The sequence below is a fragment of the Bos indicus x Bos taurus genome, chromosome 16 (assembly GCF_003369695.1).
Source record: "Bos indicus x Bos taurus breed Angus x Brahman F1 hybrid chromosome 16, Bos_hybrid_MaternalHap_v2.0, whole genome shotgun sequence".
Taxonomy (NCBI): domain Eukaryota; kingdom Metazoa; phylum Chordata; class Mammalia; order Artiodactyla; family Bovidae; genus Bos; species Bos indicus x Bos taurus.
The window spans coordinates 74370036-74388932 of NC_040091.1; the positions used below are offsets into that span (position 1 = coordinate 74370036).

At 56.3% G+C, this 18897-nt stretch overlaps 1 protein-coding gene across 6 annotated transcripts in view; it reads left to right on the top strand.

Moving 5' to 3' along the window:
- Window positions 1–561: 561 nt before the first annotated feature.
- Window positions 562–18897, top strand: part of PLXNA2 (plexin A2) — a 233966-nt gene continuing 215630 nt past the window's right edge. For 3 of the 6 annotated variants that reach the window (XM_027565726.1, XM_027565728.1, XM_027565727.1), the window contains exon 1: window positions 562–1316. The gene's annotated coding sequence lies outside the window, so the exon portion shown is untranslated. The remainder of the gene's footprint in view (window positions 1317–18897) is intronic. The other 3 variants (XM_027565724.1, XM_027565723.1, XM_027565725.1) reach the window with 1 other exon arrangement.

Genomic DNA, 18897 nt, shown 5'->3' on the forward strand with positions numbered 1-18897 from the left:
CCGGTCCCCCCACCCCCCGCCACACACCCCTCCAATTAAAGACGAAGAGGAACTGTGCAGTATGCGCGCGGTGACAGGTGATGCTGTCAGGGGCGGGGGGCGGGGGGAGGTGTCCACGTCCCGACTGACCTCACCCACCCACTCCGCTTGTCCTGAGCTCCCCACGCCCCGAGGGGCTCGGCGAGGCCCCCACCCGAATTCCCAGGCCCCAGCACGATTGGCGTGCCCACCCCCCACCCCCCCCACCCCCCCCGCAATCCCGCTTTGGCCACTTAAGGTGGCTGGCGGGTCCAGGCTGGAGTTGGGCGCCGAGAAGACAGCGGGGCGGCCTCCCCCGGCCCAAGCTGGTTGTCCTTTGTTGACAGCTGGCGGAGGAGGAGGTCCGGGAGGGGGGGTGGCGGGGGGGGGGTGGGCGGGGAAGGGGCAGGGGGCTGGCTGCAGAGGGCGGTGCCAGCGGCGGGCGCGGCCCCCGTCCGGGCGGGCGCGGCCGGCAGGGAGGGGGTTAAGGCGCGCGGCCTCTATGATAATGAGCCGCCTGGTAATATAGGGGGGCCGGCGCTCAGGGCCCTGCCGCCGCCGCCGCCGCGGGAGCCGAGCCGCCGGGCGCAGCGCCGTCCGCGCCAGACTGGAGCGGGAGCGCGGCCGAACGCAGTTGCTGGGAATTTTTCAGCCGAAAGGGCAGGCGATCCAGACACAGGGACCCCGCGATCCAGACAGGAACCCCGCGATCCAGACCGAGACCCCGCGCGAGCTCGGGAGCCGTGGGGAGCCAGGGGGCCGCCGGAGCGAGCGGAGCCAACCTCGAAATAGATCCGGAGAGCCAGGTTCCCGGAGGAAATGGGACTGTGAACGAACCCGGGGAGCGAGAAGGGAAGGAAGCGCCGCGATTGCTGATGTCAGAGGAGCCCGGAAAGTCGCGCTGGAAAAAATCTGAAGACAGCCGGGGCTCTGCCGCTTCCCAAGGAGAGACCACCGCCAGCCGCCACCACCGCCGCCGCGCCCCCCCACCCCCACGCCCCCTCGGCGCCTCCCGGTTCTCCTCGCGAGCCGGCCACCGCGCCCGGCGGGGCTGCCACCGGGCGGCGGAGGACGGAGGGGCTCGCGGGCCGGAGACCGAGGGGCCACTTCAGGAATACAGATAAGTGGCTGGTGGCTTGACGTGGATTTTAATGAATTTGGACTCCATGTGGATGCGGTCGTCCGCGTGATCGCGAGCCGTGAGCAGCCGGAGAAGCAGGCAGCGCGCCGGCCTCGGTAGCCGGCGGCCGAAGCGGTCGGACCGGGGACGGAAGGACAGACCGATATCTCCGAGCTGGGTAAGCGGCGCCCGAGGCCGGGCGCTCGGAGTCCGCGGCGCCTGCCAGGCGCCCGATCCTCCCGAAGCGCGCTCGCCTCGCGGCGGCTTCCCCGGTGCCCCGCCTCCGCAGGGTCCCAGCCCCGAGCGCCGGGGCTCGGCTGCAGCCGGCGAGTCCCCGCGCCGGGCCGGCCACTTTCGCGGGCCGGAGCGCGGCGCCCGGGCGCGCGCGCGTGTGCGGGCTTCACTCGGTGCGGCCGCCTCACGCCCCGGCTTCCCCGCCGGCGCCTCGCTTCCCCGCCCGGCTGCTGGCGGGCGGCGCTCCTCCGCGCGCCTCCACGGCGCACCTGCCGGCTAGCTGCGGCTCCGGGCAGCGCAGGGGTGGCGGGGCTGTCCCGAGAGCTGCAGCCCCAGGCGGGCCTACCCGGGCACCGCACCCGCAGGAAAGCCGGGTCCACGGTGGCCGCCGCTCGACTGGGGGCGGAGGGGAGGGCGGCGTTCACTCCGGAGCCCAGAGACCCTGGAGGCCACTGGCGGTTCTTTGGAGCAGGGAACTCGGGAATCCTAGGCGCAGCTTCCCGAGGCTCAGGGAAGGAGTCCAAGGCAGGAATGGGACAAGTGCTCTGTGCGCCCTGGAGGTGAAGCGCCCATCACCGCCACCCCCAGGTCTGAGCTGCAGGAGAGGGTCGGGGGCTGAAGGATGAGCTTACTTTGGGTCTGAGAGGCCCCTTATAAGACACTTTAGAATATTTCTTTCCTTAGGCTTCTTCCTGCCCCACCCCACAAGTGATGTAGGGATCTTAGAAAATTCTAGCCCTGTTTCTCCATCCCACAGGTAGTCTCTATACATACGTTAATCATGGTCTGGATGGTCAGAGAGAGAGAGCCATCCCGAAACTGCCATCCCAGGCCCCTGACGAACGTCCACCTGTTTGGCATGACCCTTGCTCTAGGAAAGAGCTACCTACTCAGACTCATCCTGTAGGGATGGAGTTGGAGGGAGTCAGCTGTTTCTAGAAATGAGAGCCCTATGAAGTGGGTAGTGGAAATATCATTGGTCTCCTGTGAGAATCTAAGATCCTAGGGCAACCATGGCATATCCTAGCAGTGGGTAGACACAGGACATGAGACAGGACCAGCTCGAGGTGGTGGCTTGGGGACCTAGCAGCTTGGAGGGAACCCACTGGGATCTGGGAACCCACTCAATCCCCCTCCTTCTATCCCTGAGCACAGTGGACAAGGTTATGAGCGGCAGATGAAGATGAGTACTGGGCTGGGCAGGGCTGGACCTTCTGGGAGCTGGGAGTCAGCTTCAGCTCAGCCTCCACCCCCACCCCAACAAGAGCAGGCTCCTGTCTTGCTGGGCTTCTTTCCCAGACCTTGAAACTTCACTCTTCCCTCTGGGCAGGCTTTGGGTTCTGGGGCCTTCCCCAGAGCGACAGAGCCCAGGGAAGAGATAGCTCTGGCTGGAAGAATTCAGCTATTCCCAGTTGAGATGCACAACTTTTGTGCAGTCACCCCAGAATGCTCCAGGAGTTGCTAGCAGCTGTCTCTCCCGTGACCTCCTGGCAAGAAGAGAAGAATTCATTAACTTTCCCTTCACCCCCATCTAGTACCTTTTGAAGTAATTACCTAGGCTGTCCCCTCCTTGGCCTGGGGAGAGGGGGTCCAGAGCAAGGTGGGTAAACTAAGAGCCATCTGGCAAGATGCCCTGGTGAGGTTTTGCTTTTCCCCTTCTTCCACCTGGCATCTCTGCTTCTACCCACCCTTCCTCATCCCAGAACGTGTCCTCGCCTGCTGTCAGCGTCACCTGAAAGAGTGGTTCCGCTCAGCCCTCCAGCCAGCCATCTTCGGGCACCACTGATAACGGCAGGGTAGGGCGGGCTGCCCTCTCTGCTCCCTCGCTGTCCTCAGCAAATCATATTAGGATGGGGCAGATTGGCTTGCAGAGCAGCTAAATGGAAATGACGTGTAGAGCGCTGTGCAATGGAGACGTGGCTGAGGAGCGTCAAGGTGGGAAGTGATGGAGAGTGGGAAGGGCCCCTCTGCCCAGGACCAAGAGTCTGGCAAGGGGATTCCACCTGGCCCTTCTCTTTGACAGGATGTAAGGACCAGGGTCACTCATAGCCTGGTGCCGGACGGGGGGACTGGTTGGCCTTGCAGCCCTAGGCTAAATGAAGAGTAAATGGTGGTGTCCCATCACCCCCAAAGAAACGATGCAATTACAAGGTTGGTGGCCCTGCTCTCATAGCTGCCCTGAACACCCACCCCTGTCCCCAGAGCACCAGGGAACATTCACCCCCTCCAGCCTCTAGACCATCAGAGCCGCAGGCATGTCGGATGCAAAAGTTCTCCAGCTGTTGTAGTGGAGTCTGAGCTTAACATGAGGTTCCAGAGACACCCCTTGAAGAACAGCTACTTCTCTACCAGGCTCCTTTCCCACTTCCAGATCCTTCTGGCGATTCTGTTCATCTTTATTTCATGGGCACATTACAAGGAAACACACGAGCAGGAGGGGAGGCCAGTGACACAGTTAAATATACACGGCGGCAGCTGGCAGCAGCCTCAACTTGCCAGTTCAGGTGCCATGAAATATTTATGGCGCTGGAGTTGTCACTGTTGGGGGGGTTTCTAGTCTCTGTCCTGCCTCCTCTGCTACGGCTGCCTCTCCAAGCTCTGGGGTTTGGTGCAGGGGGAGGCGATTTCTGTCTCCAGGAGCGATATCCTTCCCCCACCCCACCCCCCGCCCCAGCTGTCTCCCTGCATTGCCACACAGCTGTCTCCACACACGCAGACAGGGATGAGGGGGGGCAGTATCATCTGTGTCCATCACAGCCGAGGGGAAGAGAGACACCCCAAGCCAAGCCTGCAGCCCACCCCCACCCCCCCCGGCCCGTTCTGATCATAGAGACCGGAGCATCGTATTACTGGAGTCTGTAAACTACAAATAAGTCAAGATGGTCAACAGGGAAACTGGCAGGAGCAGGCTTTGGGGGGCTGTAGTTTTAGAGCTCGTGGACACAGCCACCCCCCAGCACTGCCGCCCTCGCCCAGGGCCAGTCTGTTATCAATTCATTCTAAGAGCATCTTTCTCCCCTTCGCAGATGCTCAGTTCCAGCAATAATGAACGGAACTGATTCCCTCATGGGAAACAGTTTTTTTTTTTTTCCACTTAGTTACAAAGATTTCATGCCTGATTAGAGTAAATGAGGGGTGTGGGGGGGTGTTCCCTTCTTGTCTGGTTGTTTCTAAAGGTGAGCCCTGTGGAGACAGAGAAAAGCTGTTCTTCCCGGGGATGGGGGGAGGGGGTCAAACAGCTGGTCCCAAGGGCCAGGAGGGATGAAGGTAAGAGCTGGACACCCCCTTTCTCCCTGGGTGTAGCCCTCAGCTTCTCCAGGGCCCCATTTCCTGGCCTTTGGGGCATAGGGAACCTCTACTCTTCTATCTGGGATTCAAGGGCAGAAATAGAGGCCAGAAAGTTCTTTGTTGGGGAGCCAGGTCCCTACTGGGAAAGTGTAAAGGGAGAGGAAGAGGGGAGGCGGGGAGAGGAAAGAAAAGGTCCCAGCAGCGCAGGGGCTCCTGCTCCCACCGTGAGTTCAGCGTTGGCCCCTGGCCTGGCCTGGTCCTGTCTCCTGCAGGGTGGGGTGTTCCCTGTGCCCCCCTCTCCTCACCGCAGGCCATCCGCCCTGTCTCCCCTCAGCCCCCAGATAACCCCGGGCCCCACTGACCCTTTATTCTGTCCCCTCCGCTGGCACCAGCATCCTCCTCCCAACCCCTGCCGGCCGGCCCCTCCCTGGGGCTCTGCCAGCTGTTGGCCTGGCAGCAGGCTGCCCCACGGGGATGCTGGCGGGATGGTGGGGAGAGTAGACGGAGGGGGCATGCTGGGTTCACGCAGGCCTCCAAGGCCGGAGCTCCGAGCTCAGGCTACAGACTGCTTCAAACGTGCGCATCAGCCCTGTGGGGGTGCCAGGTTTGCTAGGGAGCGGGCGTGAGGCTGGGGTTCCCTCCCCTGGGGGAACGCCTGAGTTGGGTGAGGAGTCCCCACCTTGGCCCTCGGAGACAGGCCATTTGCTCCATGGCTTGGTCAAAGCATTTCCCTCTCCCCAGACCTGGAGCCCTGAACTTTGTGGGGAGGGAACCAGCAGACTGACCAGAGATGCAGACCCAGACACAGGCGCACCAGGCGCACGTGTGAGACCCAAGCAAGATGCAGGAGCAGTCACAGACAGGCTGAGGGGGCGGGGTGACAGAGGACAGAGACGAAGACAGAGAGCCTGACGGTGAAAGGGGGCGGGAAGGGCTGAGAGCAAACTCAGGGACCGCCGGTGGGAAGGATGCGGGCAGAACGACCCTCGGGTCCTCCCGGGCCTTAAAGGGGCTGAACCGGGAAACCGAAGCTGCAGGTTCTCTCCACTAGAGGGGGCGCTTGAAAACCAGGCTGGGCCCTAAACGGTGGCTTTGTAGAGGGTTTTGTGTGTGTGTGTTTTCTGATTTGTTTTTGCTGTGTTTGTTTTGTTTAGGAGAAGGAAAAATATAGTTAAGATATATTAGAAACTCCCAGCTGTCACTGCTCTGAGGCCACAACGGGCAGCGTCCCATTGCTGGTGGGACGTCGGGGCCCCGTCTGGTGGCGGGGAGCAGGACAGGGCGCCTGCGGCATTAAGAGGGGGCCAGGGTGGGAGAGCCGCGCCGGGAGGGGCCTGCCAGGCTGGCAGGATGTGTCTGGGGGCCGGGGGGCGGGCAGGCATTCTCAAGCAGTCCTGGCCGCCAGCTGGCCCCGCCACGGAGAGGCTCTAGCCTCTCTTTATCGGCGATGCAAGTTTTTGGCCCGACCCCAAGGTGCCTTCACAGGCTTTCCTTTTCTCCCAGCCCCCCTAAACGTGCATTTTCCAAACAGTCTCAGGTGGTGGTAAGACTGCTCCTGAGGAGACTTTTTAAAAGAGACCTTTCAGGAACTGAACGCACGTCAGCGTTGTATCACTGATTTCATCTTTGTCTTCATACTCTCTGTGGGAGCCTTTCTCTGAATTATAATTCCCCCTTTCATTTCAGCAGAGGACAATATGGAGAGAACAGGGTCCAGAGGCTTTTCTCATGTGAGCAGACAGTAACCGTCTGATGGGGGTGGGGAAGATATTAAAAGTTTGGGGATGGCAGCGGGCCGGAAAGGAGCATCTCTTAGGATCTGATAGCTTCCTCTGATATTTAATCTTGGCTCCCCCTTTGGCTCACGTTTACCTGGGGTCAAAGAGGGAGTGGAGGGAGGAGAGAGCAAGGAAAAAAGAAAAACAAGATAAATGTATCATGTTATGAAAGTCTAATCCCGCTTTCCCTTGGCTAAAATTACTTTCGGTATGAGAGATAAAAGGCGGTGGACTCACCCTTGCAGAGTTCAGCTTGTCTGCGAGAAGGAAGTGGGGGAGAGCTCCCAGGGCCAGTGGATTATCCCCCCTGCTCTGCCTGCCCCCTGCAAAAAACATGTGTTCTCTCTGCAGCTTTGAGAGAGGGGGCAGAGGCCCTCACTAAGGCACCTTGACTTCTTCTCCACGCTGTCTGGGGAGTTAAACTTTTTGTATCTTTGCATTTACAAGCCTGCCTTCCCACCTTGGTTTCTTCTTTGCCTATGGAGGAACAGGGAGGGATAGCAGCAAGAGGAGTGGAACAGCTCAACAAACTCCAAGTGAGAATCATTGCCCTTGTGCTGAACCAAGACAGAAAGACAATGAAACCTGGAATCAGAACCCACTTAGGTTTAATCAAGTAGAAATTGATCACTTAGGCAGTGCCAGGAATGTGTAACACCCAGGACCAAGACGAAAATATAACTGATCCTACCTTCAAGACACTTACAGCATCCTGGGAGGGAAGGAAAATGAACCTCCCCTCCCTGAATTTCAATATGAAAGTAAAGGCAGAATGGAGTTAGCAGTATGCTGGGGGATCAGAGGGAGTGGAGGTGCAGAAGTTTCCCTTTTGGCTCGTAGGTTTTCTGGGAGGGAGACTGCGATGCCGGAAAACCTCACAGTTCCCGTCAAAAGGGCCTGTCTCACCCTCTCCCATTCCTCACCCTCTCAGAGCTACCCCAGCCTTTTTTTCCCCTCATCCCCCTCCACGGATTTTAAACTGACACCACTGTAGTTGTTTTCTATTAGTCAACATCCTAGAGCAAGATCTCCATGTAGCACCCTCCCAAGGGCTTTGCACTGTGTATTCTATGTAAATTGCATCCCTTTCCGGTCTCCTGGAGCTGGCAGCTTGGACTCCACTGTGCTTCATCAAGAAATGTTGTTACTCATCTGTATTCACATTGAAGTGTCCAGAATCCTGCTGTTAGCGCACGCACTCTTGTCTGAAGGAACCCATTAAAGGGAACCCAGAGAAAATATATTCGGATTTCCCCCCTTCACCTTGACTGAGCAGGAAAGCCCCCTCCAAGAGCCATCCCTGCCTTCTGTCTGCCTCCTGGAGAAGGACTCTCCTTTAAAGGTTCTGTCCACAGAGAAGGCCAGGAGGATTAAGGGAGGGAGGTTACAAGCAGGCGGATCTCACTTCAACTTGAAAACTTTCTCTAATCCCATAATGGAGGGTAGTGTTCTGCTTGTACATTGACGTGTTCAGATCAGATTTGGGGTGCGAGGAGACCCGGGCCTGGGGTGGACAGAACCAGGGGGCGTGCTTGGACTGTAAGAGGCCTTTGAAACCTTTAAAAGTCTATGCTTTTGAGAAATACGTGTATGTGTGTACGTGTGTGTGTGTATTTCTGAAGAAAAGGAATTTGTAAGCACCCCCGCCCCCGCCCGGTGTGAAGAACCACCGAACTCGAGGCTCCAGGAGCTTACTTGGCCTCAGTTTCCACTTGGTGCTCTGGTGGTGGATGGTATAGAGGCTTCGGGTGAGGAATTGTAACCCCAGTGCCTGCCCTGCGTCCCCAAGTGACAGATGACTGACTCAGAGGAAAGACGAGAGGCCCAAGGCTGGAGCGCCCAGGTGTGGGCATCGCTGTGCAACCATGGACAAGTCATGGCACCTCTCTGGGCAGGAGGCAGGGCAGAGGGTTTCTGCCTTGAAGCGGCCAAGGGTGGAAGGTTCAGGAGGGGAGGAAGGGCTGGTGAGAAAGCCCTGACTGCCCGGTGGAGGCAGGAGGGTCAGCGGGCAGACAGAAGTGACACCAGGGGACGTTGCCGCTTTGAAGCGGTTTCCTGCTCCATGAAAGCGAAAGGCCTCAGCTGGGCTGGGTAAATATTACACTGGCCTCTGACCTCCCACCTCCCCTGACCACCCCCGCCCCCCATTGCAGCTTCCCTTTTTTTTTTTTTTTCCTGAGCTACAAAGATACCTGAGGGAGAAGAAGCTGCTTTCTGAACTCGGGGTTCTCATTGGAAGCCCTTGGCCAAAGCCAGGCGGACGGGCCAGGCTCCATCACTGTGCCCAGCCCTGGGAGCCAGGTCAGCCAGCCCTACAGGATCTGAGCCCCTGCTCCACGCTGGAGGCTGGTGATTTTTCCAGGAGAGAGGCAGTCAGGGTTTCACAAGCCCCTGGAAGGACTGGCCCCCTACTCTCACCCCAGCCACCCAGACCTTCCTGGCAAGTCCCTTGACTGTCTGTGAAATTAAAACCCATAACCAATAGGTTCCGGCCAGGCAAACACCCCCTGAGGTTTATCTGGAAATTAACAGAATTCAAGTCTAACGGCCCATTCCGAGTGACCCCCAGTGTGTGAAGCCCTGCAGGTTCTGGGCCCAAGAACCTAGCTGTGAGAGGCTTTGAGAAAACCGTGTGAACCATTTGTGAAACTGGGAAGTCACACCTGGCACCCGCCTTCAAGATCCTGAGAGCAGCTAAGAGGGGTCGGAACAGATGGTCAGGAAGAGGCTTGCGGCAGGTTAGGGTCCTGATGCATGAGAACAAAGGGCCTGCCTTTACACTTGTGGCTCTTCCATCTTCCTGAAAGCCTTCTCACCTGTTGACTGATGCTCATCCTCCAATTGCTCCCAGGTCAAAGAGGGAGATACGAGGGAGCCCCAAGACACTCTGGGAGAATGGCGTCCTGCCCGTCACACAGCACCTCTGTCTCCTCATCTGTATAGTGGGGATGAATTCTTTCCCTGACTCTTCAAGCGCCCTCGCTTGCCTTTGGTTCTGGAGTTGGGCATGGGAAGATAATGTTAAGGGATTTGGAAAAACAACAATTGTCACAATGTGCAAAATAATTCTAAAAGTTAGAGCAGAAATACAGCCAAGCTGGAGATTGTTTTCCCCTCCCCTCTCTCTCTCTCTGAAATTTGTTTGGAATTTTCTGATAAAAATAAGATTTTATTTAAAGAAAATCTGTGTGCTAAAGATTTTTATATGTAGAAATAGATGAAGAGCTTAAGACTCAGTGGAGACTGGAAACTGAGAACAAAACCCACGGTGATCCTGGCACCCAGGTCATATGTGTGGCTCTGGGTTAGGACTAAGCCATGGGGATGGAGTCTGAATTCTGAATTTGCTACCCTTGGGGCTTTGATGTCTTCACATATAAGAGTAGAGATTTACGATACTATCACAGACCTGACACGTTGGCATTTTCCTGGGAGTCAGCCTCCAATGAAGGACAGAGGGCAGAGTTCTCAGCTCCTAGCTGCCTGCCTGCAATCAGCTTACATTTGTCTGCAGAGGGAGCTCCTAGAAGCATGGATATGAATGGGATGGACACAGCATGAAAAGCACTTGCAGACACTAGGGCCCAGGGCCCAAGCTAGACCCTGGGGCTCAGGAACTAGATCCCTGGGCAGAGCTGATCCCTGGGCAGAACGTAGCAGGATGTCGGGGGAGAAGCTGTCTTCTACTAGCCCAAGAAGCTCCCCCTGACCCAGCCCTCCCCTCTTCAGCGCAGAGCCTGGCCCCTTGTTGGAAACAGCACGGGAGGGCGGATGCAAGCAGAGGGAGCCCCGTGCCTTCCGCAGCACTGCCCAAGAGCCAGAGGTGGAAAGCGAGGGTGACAAGGTGCCTGGGGTTTCTTTTCCAGAATGTTATGAAGAAAACCGTTTGCACTGCAGGAGAATAGGTGTTAAATGTAGAACACTTGAGAAACGTCTCTGAGTGTTTGATCGCAACTTTTCCCCAGTCCACACAATAGATGCAGAAGCTGAGCCCAACCTGGGGGAGTGGGTTGTCACCCAGCCCGGCGAGTCGAGCTGTGGAGAGAGTGAGGAGGTCCGTCTGCCCCAGCCAAGCCCAGCACACCGTCTCCACCTGCCTGTGTGGGAATTTCTCTTTCCAGCCTCTCATGCCTCGACCCTGTGCCCCGCCACGTCTCTGACTCTCTTTCTTGGGTTTGAGCAGGTGTCCCTGAGGCCGGACCTCTCCCCTGCCCTGCCAGTCTGCCAGCCCTCGGGCACCCCCGTGCTTCTCCATGGCACAGGGCAGTGTGTGGAGAAACCGCTCCCCCCCATTAAAGACTCCAACAAGCTTTCCCCCATCCACAGCAGGCCTTGGTATTTGCAGAGTCAATGGCCCTGGCAAAGCCCAGCTCTCCCTTCCCTCCCCAGAGGCACTGTGGGCACTGTTTGCGTGGCGGTCTCTATAGACTCGGCATTCACAGCTTGGAGAGGCTGAGACAATGACCTGAGCAGCTGTCTGCAAACCGAGCTGGCTGGGAGACTGCCGGAACGGGAGGCGGGAGCCGGGGCCGGCCGAGTTTGCCCAGCTCACACCTGCGAGCTTTCTCAGGCGGCCATGGTGGGCCCAAAGGCCACAGGAGGCAGGGCTGGGATCCAGCGGACCTGGCCCAGGCCACCTGACGGACTCCCGCCACAAGCCCCCAGCCTCCTGGGCCAAGGCTTCCACCAGCCGTGTAGTCACTCTGGGCCTGGAGGGCCAAGCAAAGCCCTGTCTTCTGAGGAAGCAGTGGCCTCTGGCCTGAGGACAGGAAGCGGAGAACACCTGTCCAGGTAGGGACAGACAGGCCACCTCCCCAGGAGCCTGCCCAGGCACAAGAAAGGTTTTGGGTTTTGTTTTCTTTTTTTTTTTTTGCATTACTTGCAAGGAGGCTGAAGTTGGCACAGCGTAATTAACTTTGTACAAATGTTTATTGAATACCTGCTATGTGGCGGGTATCATGCGAGGGAGGCAAGGCGCTGTCCTGGCTCTTGAGGAGCTCCCGGTGTGGCAAGGGAAACAGGGGAACACATGCAAATAATGGTCGTACAAATTAAGTGTTGTGGGAACACAGGAGAGAGAAATCTGCCGGTCATATGATCCAGGGAGGGAAGGAACTCTGCATCCACATGGGGGATTCAAGCAGAGGCTGGAAGGTGATGACCAGGTCTCCTGTGGAGCAGGAAGGTGGAAGAGGTGATGGCCGAAGTCCTCACCCACACTCCAGCGCTCTCACCGTGGGTCTTTCTGTTTGCTGCTTGGGGAATTCAATGCAGGAAAAGGCTCCTTTGAGAAGTGAGGTTGGGTGTCAGGCCCGTGAGAATGACCGGCAGCTGCTGGCCTAAATTTCACAGTAAACAGAGCTGGTTCTCACACCTTCGCCCCCACCCCACGACTCCCCTCGGAGCAGGGTGCCAGGAAGGCTGGAGGACTGGGATAAGCCCCGGCCTCTCCTGGAGCCAGAATTGTCCTAATCGTGTCCAAGTGAGCCCTCTGTCTACAAGCAGGGGCAGAGCCGCGTGCATGGTCAGCTCTCTGCCTGCACAGCTCTAACTTCTAATCACTGTCATAAACAGGATGGAAGCAGCTGCTCACTCCAGTCTATTATCAGCTTGGTTGGAGACAGAGAAATTTAAATGACAGTAAGATGCTTAGCAAAGAAACGAAAGTCGGTGTTAAAAATAAAGAAAACGAGACAGCTTGTTTCATCGAAATAGAAGGGTTATTAAACAGCCCTGAATTAATCAGTGATCTGCCAGGGCTGGGACTCAGAGCCCGCGGAGCCGGGGTAGAGAGCTGGAGAAGACAGAGCAGTCAGAGGCAGGTAGGGTCTGCCTGCGATCTCGGGCCAGCTGCTGGGACCATGGAAGCAAGGGTCTTAGAAGGGGAGGTGGCAAGTATAGGTTTTCTTCCCCACAGATAAGAGCAGGTCAGGTGGGGAGGGGACTTTGGCACCCCAGCCTCTCTGCCTGCAAAGCCCTGTTTCTGGATTCTTCTTACCTGCCACACCTGCCCGTGAGCCATCTCCAGTCCTCAGCCTCTCCCCAGGGCTGGACAGGAGCCAAGGGGCATTGGGTGGAGGGCTCCTAGCCAGGCCTCTTCCTTTCTCACAGGGTGTCCCCAAGAATGCAAGTCTGACTTGAGCTCCTTACACTGCACCCCCATTCCGGAAGTGGTGACAGTGTATGCTGGGTGTGGCCGGAGCCTGCCTGGTGCAGGGAGACTGACCTCCAGAGTCGGGGTTCTGTCCTTGCTGGTATCACTTGGTGGCACCTCTCACTCCCGGCAGCAGAGCCGCAGAGAGAGGGATGTAACTCCAGGATCACGTCCAAGGCCCACTTCCAAATCAGTGCTTTCTCCAAAATATTTCACCTCAAGTTTGCCTATGTCTGTGAAGTGGTTATGCTGATGCTCCTCTCTCCTTCATAGGCTTGCATGAGCAGTGCATTAACTGGATGCTGTTGTTCAGTCACTCAGTTGTGTCCAACTTTTTGCAACCCCATGATTCCCTGTCCTTCACTATCTCCTGGAGCTTGCTCAAACTCATGTCCATTGAGCCGGTGGTGCCATCTAACCACCTGTCCTCTGTCACCCCCTTCTTCTCCTGCCTTCAATCTTTCCCAGAATCAGGGTCTTTTCTAATGAGTCAGCTCTTCCCATCAGCCAAAGTACTGGAACTTCAGCTTCAGCATCAGTCCTTCCATTGAAAATTCAGGGTTGCTTTCCTTTAGGATTGACTGGTTTGATCTCCTTGCAGTCCAAGGGACTCGCAAGAGCCTTCTGCAGTACCAGAATTTGAAAGCATCGATTCTTTGGCAGTCAGTGTAGGTGAAATTCTTATTATAGTTAGCTATAAGATCGCTACACAAATGCTAGTTTATACTACAGTGGGGTCCCTTGGAGACTCAGGACAAATGGAAAGGAAGGTTTGCCAGAGAGTGTGGAGTGGGTCGGGAAAAGAGATTTGCGTGCACCTGGGCGGGGCCTCAGGCGGGGAGGCGGGGCCTCGGGCGGGAGGCGGGGCCACGGGCGGGGAGGCGGGGCCTCGCATGTCCTGAGCACATGTGGCTCCTGACAGGCCGCCTGCTAGATCTTGAATTAGTCACTCCAGGAGCATTTTCTTTGCTCTTTGACCTCAACATTCTTTCTCCTCCCGCCTCCCTCCCTCTCGCTTCCCTCCTGGCTGTTTACCCTTTTCCAGGCTCCTCTCTCACACCCCATTCATCATCGGGGGGCCAGATCCTCCCTGGAAAAGCCCTCTCATCTCCGGCCCAGGTGGCCCCGTGCTGCCCCGGCCTGTGTTTCCCTCTCTCCCCTCCGGCACATTCTTCTCCCAGCCGTGTCCGGCTTCTCCCATAACTGTGCCCTTCACTTTCGCTCACCACTGTAGGGCCTCAAAAGCCTCTTCTCTCCTCCCCGCTCACCCAGGTGCTCAGGGTCCTCCAGGCTGAGTGCGCTCTGGCACAGACAAGCCCCGTAAGTGGGCACATCTCTGCCCAGAGTGCCCCTGGCCCCGCCGTGTCCACGTGTCTCCTTTATCCAGTGCCACCGCGGTTCCCCTGCTCCGTGTGAGCCTTCGTGCGCCTGTTACTTAAGAGAAGCTGCTTGACAGCTCTGGATCTTTTCTGCCAAGAGCTCAGAGCCTCAGACAAAGAGAGAAAAATAATAGAAGCTGAAGGTGGGGAGGGACAGGGTGGGCACACAGCCTGCTTAAGAAGCTTCCTCATAAAAAGGAGTTACAGCTTTTTATTCAAAGGCAGGCTGTTGGTTCAGAAAAGCCCGGGAAAGAAGGAGAGGCGGAGAAGGTACTGGAGGGGAGTTCCATCCATTGTGCTGACCAGACCCCAAGCATGGGAAGAGCCCCCCCAAACTGTGGAGATCAGCCCGGGCAAGCAGCTCTCAGCATCTCTCTCTTCTCCTGTAGACCAGCTGTCCTCTCTTCCCCTTTCCTTCTTTCCTGCCAGGGGCACCTGGTGAATCATCCAGAGCCCAAAAGGGGCCCTTAAATCTCTCTCAGGGCCCTGAGAGGAGGGGGTGAGGCCCAGGGCAGTGTGGGGCCCAAGGGACTGGAGTGATGGCTACCAGTCCTCCCCAGAGGCCTGGGTTCCCAAGCTCCACGCACAAGAACCACCCCATCACCTGAGTGAGGCCAAGGCTTCCTTGTCGTCACCACCACCCAGGGCAGCCATTGTTGCCAAGGAGATGATGCCCTTGCAAGTGTTTCTCCAAAAACAGAAACAAGAGTAATTGGTGTTTATTCAGAACTGTAGCATTTGCAAAACACCTCGTCTGTTTTCTCATTGATTCTCGCCACAACCCTGTGAGGTATCCTTTTACAGTTGAGGAAAGTCAGACTCCAAAAGGTTAAATAATGTGTTCAAGGTCACTGAACTAGAAAGTGGTAGAGCAAGACTTGCACCCAGGTCTACTTCCAAAGGGCTTCCCGGGTGGCTTAGCCATAAAGAATCTGCTGCCTAATGCAGGAGCTGCAGGAGCCGAAGGTTCAATCCCTGGATTGGGAAGATCCCCTGGAGGAGGGCATGGCAACCCACTCCAGTATTCTTGCCTGGAGAATCCCATGGACAGAGGAGCCTGGTGGGCTACAATCCATGGGGTCACAAAGAGTCAGACACGACTGAAGTGACTTAGCGTGCACTCACATCCTACCTCCAAAACCCACAGCCTTCCCTCTGCATCTGCTGCCATGTGTCATAGTGAGTTTGACTTCCTCATAGAAGAGTCCTCGTCTGAAACCTTCCGGGGGGGAGTCTCACCCCACCCTCTCTGGTCCTGATCACTTTATGCTATCTGCTGGCCACTTACAAGTGTGTATTTTTTAATGTGATCAATGATAGTATATGATTCATGGCTCTGGCACTATCTTGCCAAGGCTTTTCCTGCACCAGCCCTGTCTGTAGGGGGCATTCTTCAAAGGAGAGCTGGCATCTTCCCACTCTGCTCCATCCTTTTCCCCACCTTATCCACCCAGCTAATGATATTTGCTCATCACCCAGTGGGCCCAAGAGGAACAGCAGCCAGGATCCTTCCCAAGTGGCTCACTCTCTTCTTCACTGCTGCCCAGTGACCGATTATGACAAATAATTGAGCCAAGTGTGTTAGTTCCACCATGGCTTAGAGCAGCCTAGGGGGTGAGAGAAGCACATATGCAATCCCCTCCCCTTTGCCCTGCTCTCCACAAGTCAGACTGAGTGCTGCTGCTGCTGCTGCTAAGTCGCTTCAGTCGTGTCCGACTCTTCACGACTCCAGGGACTGCAGCCCACCAGTCTCCTCCACCCATGGGATTTTCCAGACAAGAGTACTGGAGTGGGGTGCCACGGCCTTCTCCGAGACTGAGTGCAGTCCTGAGTCAAAGGCCTCATGCTAACCCGGCACGGATGTCAAAGACCTCTACTTCAATGGGAAGGTAGGACATAGTCACGCGGAAAAGCGGGCCGACACTACAGTGCAATGTTTGCGAGAAACAGCAATTTCTAATTGACTTTGGAGAAGAGACAAGTGAGCGTCTAGAGGCTTCCTGAAATTCTGAAGGATGGGCAGGGTTTGGAGAGGCCAAGAAGAAAGTGGAGATGGACATTCCAGAGATAAAACTGTGCAAGGTCTTTTGGGGACTCGGCAAATGAACAAGTTTGTTAGGAGTGGAGTCACTCTGGAAGAGGCAGGAAGGAGAGCCAGAGAAAGACGGAAGAGCCAGCTTGGGAGGACTTGAACTTGTGCACTTAGCAGTCCCAGGTCTGTCTGGGCAACAGCAGGGAGCCCAGGAGGGTGTTTCCATGGGTGGATTTCATACTTTGGCCATATGCCTGGCAAAGTCAGTCAACGGTAGTCTTCTGACGCACGAGAAATGAAGCAGGACGAGGCACACCTTGCAGGAAATCTTCGGCTCAGTCTTTGATGCTGGTGGCTTTCACCATAGCCGGGGACGTCCGTCAGGGTGGGAAGCCTGGATGGTGACTGTCTTACATGCACATTTTCAGGGAGGCAGTGCAGGGTTGCTGGTGAAGAGGACCACTCTTTTGAACTTTGGGAACCCCAGCTTCTGGAAACCGCATTAAAAATGCACCTTGATCTGGCACTAATGGCCACTTTCCCTGACAAGGATAAGGAAGCAGCGATGGGGAGCTCCCCTGGTCCCTGGAGCCTCTCAGTGGCTGCCATGGAGCAGAAAGCAGGAGGGTCTGCAAGAGAAACAGCAAGTGCTGTCATCCAGGGTCTCCTGGGAGCTGCTAAAATTCTTCTTCAAGAGGAGAAAGGCAGGACCGCTTCCCAGAGAGTAAGTGGCGTGTAGGACCGGTCCCCTGCCTGAGTCGAGATGAATGTCCAGGGCTTTGTTTTTTCACTTTCCTCGCTCTTTTGCCTCCTCCAACACCTCAGCCCCCACTGCTGAGCACTGGAGATGTGCCACTATTCTTTGAAAACATGGCAGGTAATGGAGCATAATATGCCATTATGTGGAGTATCTGTAAGTGATTAGGGTCTAAGCACTTAGTGGGGCCCCTCTGCCCTGTGTCCTGCTCTCTTATCCCGTTTCTGTCTCGGAGTTCTTGGCTCTCCCTTGTACAGTAAGCATGGGTGAGAAGGCAGGAGATGCCCTGCCAGGCCTCTCGGAAAGATCTTTTGGAATTTCTCTGAAAGGTGACTGCCAGCCAGCAAACCTTTTGTCACAAAGCACCTCCGGGCTCCACCTTGTATCGGATAACTCAGTCCTGGCGGCTCCACCCTCAGCCCTGCTCCCTTACCCAGATAAAATGGGAACCTTAAGGCTTGACCTTTAAAGTACTTGCCAAGTCTTATTTAACATACTCGCAAGTCTTCCGAGACCAGGCACAAGAGAGTTTGGCTGAAAAATAATTTGTAAATATCTCAGTGATGTAAAAGGGTGGGGAAAGCATGGGTGTCAGTAAGTTCTGCTTCCTAGCAGAATGATGCCAGTTACTCAACCCTCCTGAGAAGATTCCATTTTTTTCATCTGTGAAATGGGGAGAATAATACCTATCTTGCAAAATAATCACAAAATTACCCATTGCGTTTGCCAAGAATCTAGCAGTGTGCCACATAGCAGATGGTTAACAAATAATAATAATAATGACAGCTGCTCCTCTTTATTATTTTTGCCATCATGGAAATTTTTATCGTCCTACTAGTCACGGCCCTTCAATTATGAGGTCTTCAAACATGAATTTGGATATGACTTAGCAAAGCTAGATTCCCACATTTATTCCTTTGCCAGACTTGGGAAGGGGCTTGAAAATGCCTCTTCCTGTCCTTTGATTTCAAAAGGCCTACCCACAGAGCAACCCCACCACTGGGGTGGTTTGGATATAGTCCGGCTGGAGTCCGGGGACCAGTGGGGTAACCTTTCTAGGGGCCCCATAATGCAGAGGGCAGGCACACTCCCAGGGCTCAGCTTGGAGGCTCAGTGCCCCGCTAAGTCACGAAATTCTTTCTGCCCCGGGGGTGAGGTGGTCACGGCCAGGCCGGGCCGCACCATCCCCCAGAGGGGGTTGAAGAGGGCAGAGCCCACGGAAGGGGGACAGGGAGGGGTGGCGGGCTGGCAGCTGCTTGAAATTGATGGTTCTTGTAGTTTGGTTTATACTGTGGGCCCCTCTCCGCACTGCCCGGGGGGCGACCTTTAGATAATAAAGGGAATTCTGGGAGAGCTCTGACAGGCCCGTGACATATGGGGCAGGTCTGCAGGGTCAGGCGGTGTATCTCCCTGCTCCCGCCCCCGGGGTAATGAATCTTGTTTTGACTTGGCCGAGCCAGCCCAGCCAGTGCCCCAGAAAGGAGCCCAGCCCCTCCCTGCTGCAGCCCTTCAAATCAGCGCCTGTCTTTGGAACCCCTTCATAATGCAGGGAGACAATTCCAAACTTTGATAGCCTGTGAGTGGAGAGGAGAAACATGGCGTGTTTTGCTAAGGTGCTGGGAGAGCTGGTGCAGTTTCCAGGGCTTGAGGAGAGCCCACTGGAAGAACTGGGAGAAATTAAAAACAACAGAAAACTCTCCCCGGGGTGAAGAGGCAGCGCTCCCCAGAGGACAGGCCAGAGGAGGATCTGGGGTGGGAATGGAGCGATGTGGCTCCTGGGGGGCCACAGAGTATCCCTGAGTGTCCTTGGGGTGGGCAGACGACACGTGGACTCTTCTGGGCCGGAGCAGAAGAGGGTGGGGGAGGCGAGATGGACCGGAAACTCTCTGTAGGAGCAGCAGGAGAGGTGAGAGGTACTACACCCGCCAGGGCCAAAGTGGGCTCAGGGGGCCTGTGTTTGCCTGGGTGAGAAGGGAAGCTCGTCTCGCCACCCTCGGTTCTCACAGAAACCCGAAGGGGCCTCCATCTCCAGGAGAGTTGGCCTCGTGGTGGTTTCCACCCACCCCCCTCACCACAGACACCCTTTTCTTTCAAGGAGCAGGTCCGAAGCCCAGCCGGTGGAGCGCGTTGCTCCTCC